Here is a 6000-nt window from a genome sequence, read left to right as displayed (position 1 = left end):
CTTGAAAGACAAGTGTAAGTAAGGTGTGAGGTCGAGCTCCTCCACCAGGTCCTGCATGGTATTATTTTCACTAATAGCTAGGTTTATTTGAGCCATTCTAACCTGACAGTTCTAATCCTCTACCCTGACTATACTGACTTTTGTTTTTCTAAGATTCTAATAGGACTTAAGCAAGGCCCTGACAAGACTTTTAGTATTTTGGAAAAGACCAATCAGAATTCTAAAGGCAATTTTAAGAGTTCTGTCGTGTGATCAGATGGTAACCAAGTAGTCCAACAAATGCAAGTTTGTATCCCACCGCTGATCCACCAATGTAGGAAAGTGGCTCTGTATATACTGTTCCCAAATAGGTACAGTGTGTACAGAGTCCACAGCCCTCAGAGGTTTGGCAGAGGCTAAAGTTAGATATAACTTTACTCTCTAAAGTGGTAGCTTGTTCGAGCAGTAAGGCAGTATCAGAGGACAGTGTAAATCATCGGTTGTACACACTCGTTCAGCAAATGGTCTCACACACTCAAGAACTGAACTCTATGCCAATGGTTTGTATATAAAAATATATGGTTGTTTTACTTTAGAACCAACAATAGGTATCAAATATACTTTCTCAGAATGAGATGCTGTAGTTAAATACTTTGCAAGAGGCAATTGACTTGGCATGCAATAGTTACAGTTTGTTGCAAAAGGCAACACAATTTCAAACACAATAATAGATTGAGCTCAATGGGAATATTACGTTATATCTAATTGATTACTTTCAAGATTACTTTTCTAACTCCAGGACTGGATCCTAGATTCAGTCCTGGGACAGTTCTTGGAAACAAGTGAGTAAATATGTTTTAGTTACTGTTGTGATTTTTAAGCAATATTTTGCTATTTTAAAAGTTAACACTTGGAAACTTTTTCTAATCAAATTACCAATGTTATCCTATGGGAGGAAATTCACTTAGCAGGTAAGTAGGGTTATGGTTACTTTTTCTAGGTCAGTGTTGGATCCTGGATCCAGCACGAGTGTACCACCTGTAAGCAGTTGAGAAACTGCGTTTAAGTTATACAGGCGTTTTTTAACGAATATTTATAAGTTTGCAAAATCGACACTTAGAAGAAATTTCACAGAAAAACAGTCAATGGTTTACTATAAAAGAAGAAAATTCAAATTACGGGTAAAGTATGTTCTCGTTACTTTTGTAATTCAGTGCTGGGCTCCTAGGCTCAGTACTGGGACATCTATCTAAAATAGGTAAGTAATTGCGTTTTCACAGTTGGTGCAATTTTGAAAGAATATTTGTAGTTTGCAGAAATCGACAGAAGAAATTTCACAGAAAAACAGTCAATGGTTTGCTATGGGAGAAAATTGAGTTAGTGGTAAGTACGGTCTTAAGTACTATTCAGGGTCAGTGCTGGGCACCAAGATCCAGCATTGGGATCTCTCCTAATAGCAGGTGAGTATTTCTGTTTTCCTAACTCGGTTGATTTTAGGTGAATATTTTAAAGTTTAGAAACTCCACACACACAAGAAATTTCAAGAGAAACCAGTCAATGTTACCCTAGGAAGAAAAGTGAGTTATCGACTTTGGGTAAGTACTCGACTAGCAGAGTTAAGGTTCTGGGCATAGACTCAGGGGTCTCCCAGGGTCAGGTAAGTACAGTTGTTACACCCTCAGCGGCACAGGGGAAGCTGCGCAGAGTGAGTTAGGCCCAATGTTATCCTATGGGAGGCAGGGGAGCCTTGGTTGGTGGCTGCTGGCTAGCAGGCCACGCGGCTGTGGGAGCTGGGCTCCTGGTCACTTGCTCAGGGTGATTGGGAAAGTAGGTAGGAGTAGAAGTTGCACTGCCAGGGCCACTTGGGTGGCTGGGTGCAAGGTGCTTTTGAGCCTTCAGGCGCTCAATGGATTGCAATGGAAAAGCTCAAAGACGAACAAAGGCTGCAAGCTCGGGGACGAAGATTCTTCAGGTGTGACCACCACTTCGATAGGTAAGTTGGGTAGTTGGAGGATAGGTAGGCACCCAGGACTCGGGCACAGGGGTCCCGAGGGCACCTGGTGCAGGGGTGCCTTTTCGTGTCGGGAAATCTTACCCTCTGTTGATCGCGGTTGGAGGGGTCCCTGGTTCGGAGGCTGCAGGCGTCATCAGGAGCGTCGAGGTGGGTCCTTGGGTGCCGGACTCGGGGCGACAGTCGTCTGGGGGACGTCCTCGGGGTCGTTGTCCACTCCAGCACAGGCCAGGCTTGGTGGGTGCAGAGTGTGCAGGGTTCGCGGTTCCGGGCTGATGCCAGGGGTTAGATACTTGCTTTGAGCAGAGCCACTGCTAGTGGGAGTCCCAGGTGCTCAGAGTCACAAGGTAGCCAGGTCCTTCGGGGTTTGTGAGGTTGCTGGCCACAAGAGGTGCCGGGATTTAGCAGTAACAGGTTCGAGGGTTGACAGGCCGGTAGGGCTGGGGCCAAAGCAGTTGGTGTCTTCCTCTTCTTAGCAGCCTCACGGCAGGTCTTCTTTCTTCTTGATCTTCTTTGCTATTTTAGAATCTGGAATCTGAGGAAGGAAGGTTCAGGGTGCCCCTAAATACTAAATTTAGGGGCGTTTACAGGTAGGTAAAGGGCAGGGACCACTGGGTCCCTGTCCTGGGGTGGGTACACCCCCTATCCTGCCACTCTCCTGTTGGAGGGGGGGCAGTGGCCTAGTCCTGATTGGGCAGGGTTCCCCATCTTCAGGATGGCGAGAGCCCGGGGATGTGTTTCACCTCGCCTGCCCCACCTGAGGGGTGGGGTTGGCAGAGGCTGGCACACTCCCTGTCCTTCCTTGCGGTTTCTGGCCAGTCTCCCCGCCAGAGTGGGGGTTTAGAACCGGTAGGGGCCTGGAGAAGCTCACAAAGGCGGCATGCCTTTGAAGCTTCCCCTGTCCATGCTGGGGGAGGAGACCTAGCATCTCGCCCATGATGTGCATTGTTGCAGGCCCAGGAGAGCGGATGGCTCTCTACCCAGGGGGTCCAGCAACATGTCTGCTCTGTGGCAGCCTAGGCAGCCCCTCAGACAAGACGTGGATTTACGTTAGGTTCAGGGGGCATCTCTAAGATGCCCTCTGTCATGCATTGTACATTAAATCCCACACTGGCATCAGTGCGGGTTTAATGTGCTGAGAAGTTTGATACCAAACTTCTCAGTTTTCAGTGTTGCCATGATGGTGCTGTGGAGATTGTGTTTGACGAGCTTCCTGCACCATATACTCTTAGATGGCAGCACTGCACTTACAGTGCCCAGGAATGGACCTGGGTACTGTAGGGGCACAGGGTTCATGCTCCTGTGCCCACACCACTGGCATAGGGCACCCAGCTAGAAGGGTAGCTGATGTATGCCAGGGTAGTGTAGGTTGTGGGCATGGCACACAGGGATGTGTGCCATGTCGACTCTGTTTTGTCCTGTGCCCAGACACTCAGCCTGCAAGGGCAGTGTGTTTGTGTTAGGGTACAGGGCCTCTAAGGGTGGCACAATAAGTGCTGCAGCCCTTAGAGGCCTTCCCTGGTCACAAGGCCCTGGGTAACTAGGGTACCATTTACCAGGGGCTGACATGTGGCCAGGGTTTTCCAATTTGGGTTTTAGGTTTTAGGGAAGGAACATAGGCCCTGGGCACATTGGCAGGAGTCCAGGGAACACTCAGTCAAATTAAATTCAGCAAAAAGTGGGGTCATGCCATGCAAGAAAGATGGCACTTTCTCACAATACCCCCACTTTTTGCTCAATTGCTGATGTACTTTGACTGAGTGTGGCTCCTGCCAATCAGGTACCCAGGGCCTATGTTCCTTCCCTAAAACTGTGTTGAAACCTAAACCCAATTGGCATCTCTGGCCACATGTCAGCCCCTGGTAAATGGTACACTAGGTACCCAGGGCAATGTGACCAGAGAAGGCCCCTAAGGGCTGCAGCACTTATTGTGCCACCCTTAGAGGCCCTGAATCCTGACACACACACACACTGCCCTTGCAGGCTGAGTGTCTGGGTGCAGAACAAAACAGAGAGTAGACATGTCACACATCATTGTGTTACAACATCATATATGGACAGGTTGCACTCCATTCTTCCTAGAGTTATTCCAATTTTAAACATCAGTTTCTTCATGTTGCGTGCTCACTGTCGACGTGCAAAGCCCAAACAGCACGCTTAGAACCAAACAACATCAAATTTAGGGGCAGCTTGTTGCCCCTACCAGTGGCGACAGCCATTTTTTTATTTCTGCATTTGCATCTATTCTTTAAACTTAATGTTCTTTCCATCATTTTGTAATCCGTTATCATCTCTCTTATTTTAAACGTTCATATCCTCCTGCAAGGTTGTGCAATTTTCCAAATTTCTCATGTTATGGTGGGCCATCCGAACCTCTCTCCAAAAACACGTACTGAAGCAAAGTTCATCAAGAGCAGTTTATTGTAACCCAATGCATTTCAGACCCCACTGGTCCTTCGTCAGGGGTAACTGTAAATAACAATCAGACATACTTTAAAACCCAATATACGTACATCACCTCCTTTTTATATACTTTAACTGTGAATTACGCCGCTCATTTGACCCAACAGTCACCAGCATGTTATCAAATATTTTTCAAAGGATGACCCTCTTTTTATATAAGGCAAAGCTCTCCCCTCTTTCTCCTACCTACCCATTCTCTCTGTTTTACTACGTTACTCAATCGTTCATTTCCTCTCTCCTTTCAAACTAAACGTCACCTAAACCTTTGAAACCTCCTCCCTGCATACCAACTTATACCTAACTGCATCTATGCTATTCACCACCGCATCGCCCCTATTCTGTCAACTAAACGCACATACGTTCATTTTCTTCCTTCCCAGAATTCTCAACCACTCACACTTAACTGTCAATACCCCCTCGTCTACCTGCCGAGACAAAATCATCCTCCTTTCCCTTACAGCGAAGATTTCGCCCTCTTCAAAACCACCCTCATTCAAACATATGCGTGCAGTTAACTCCTTCCTAAAATCCTCTCCCCTTCTCGCTAAACTATCGTTTTCCCTCACATACCTGCTAAAACATAATCATCCTCGTCTCTCGTGCAGTGTGTTTCACTTTCTCCATTAACGCCCGTATTTAAACGAACCTTCCACCCTCTCTCATTTCTTGTTCCCTCCCCCTTCTCCCACTTCCTCAGTTTCACCTGGGCCTCCCAAGCCACCCTGATACACTTCAACTCCCATGATGCATTATAATATGCCATATACAATTGTAAGACGTTCTGTTGGACAAATGCTGTGCGTTTTTTAAAAAGACTGTACTTTCAATTTACTACTTTTACATCAAAACTCATAAAATACAATAGTATGTCCTAAGTTTCATGTTGTTATTAAGTGTCCATTTGACTTCCTTCAAAATAAGCGTCCTTAATGAACCAGGATGTTTAGCCTTGCAGGGAGACCACATGATCATCTTCACAAAGTTCTCAGTCACTGTGGGAGCTAACCCGATAGGGCAATTTATACTACAACATCATATATGGACGGGTTGCACTCCATTCTTCCTAGAGTTATTCCAATTTTAAACATCAGTTTCTTCATATTGCGTGCTCACTGTTGACGTGCAAAGCCCAAACAGCACGCTTAGAACCAAACAACATCAAATTTCGGGACAGCTTGTTGCTCCTACCAGTGGCGACAGCCATTTTTTTTATTTCTGCATTTGCATCTATTCTTTAAACTTAATGTTCTTTCCATCATTTTGTAATCCGTTATCATCTCTCTTATTTTAAACGTTCATATCCTCCTGCAAGGTTGTGCAATTTTCCAAATTTCTCATGTTATGGTGGGCCACCCGAACCTCTCTCCAAAAACACGTACTGAAGCAAAGTTCATCAAGAGCAGTTTATTGTAACCCAATGCATTTCAGACCCCACGGGTCCTTCGTCAGGGGTAACTGTAAATAACAATCAGACATACTTTAAAACCCAATATACGTACATCACCTCCTTTTTATATACTTGAACTGTGAATTACGCCGCTCATTTG

Source organism: Triturus cristatus, chromosome 7 (assembly GCF_964204655.1).
Source record: "Triturus cristatus chromosome 7, aTriCri1.1, whole genome shotgun sequence".
NCBI lineage: Eukaryota > Metazoa > Chordata > Amphibia > Caudata > Salamandridae > Triturus > Triturus cristatus.
Note: the sequence above shows the minus strand (reverse complement) of the source record.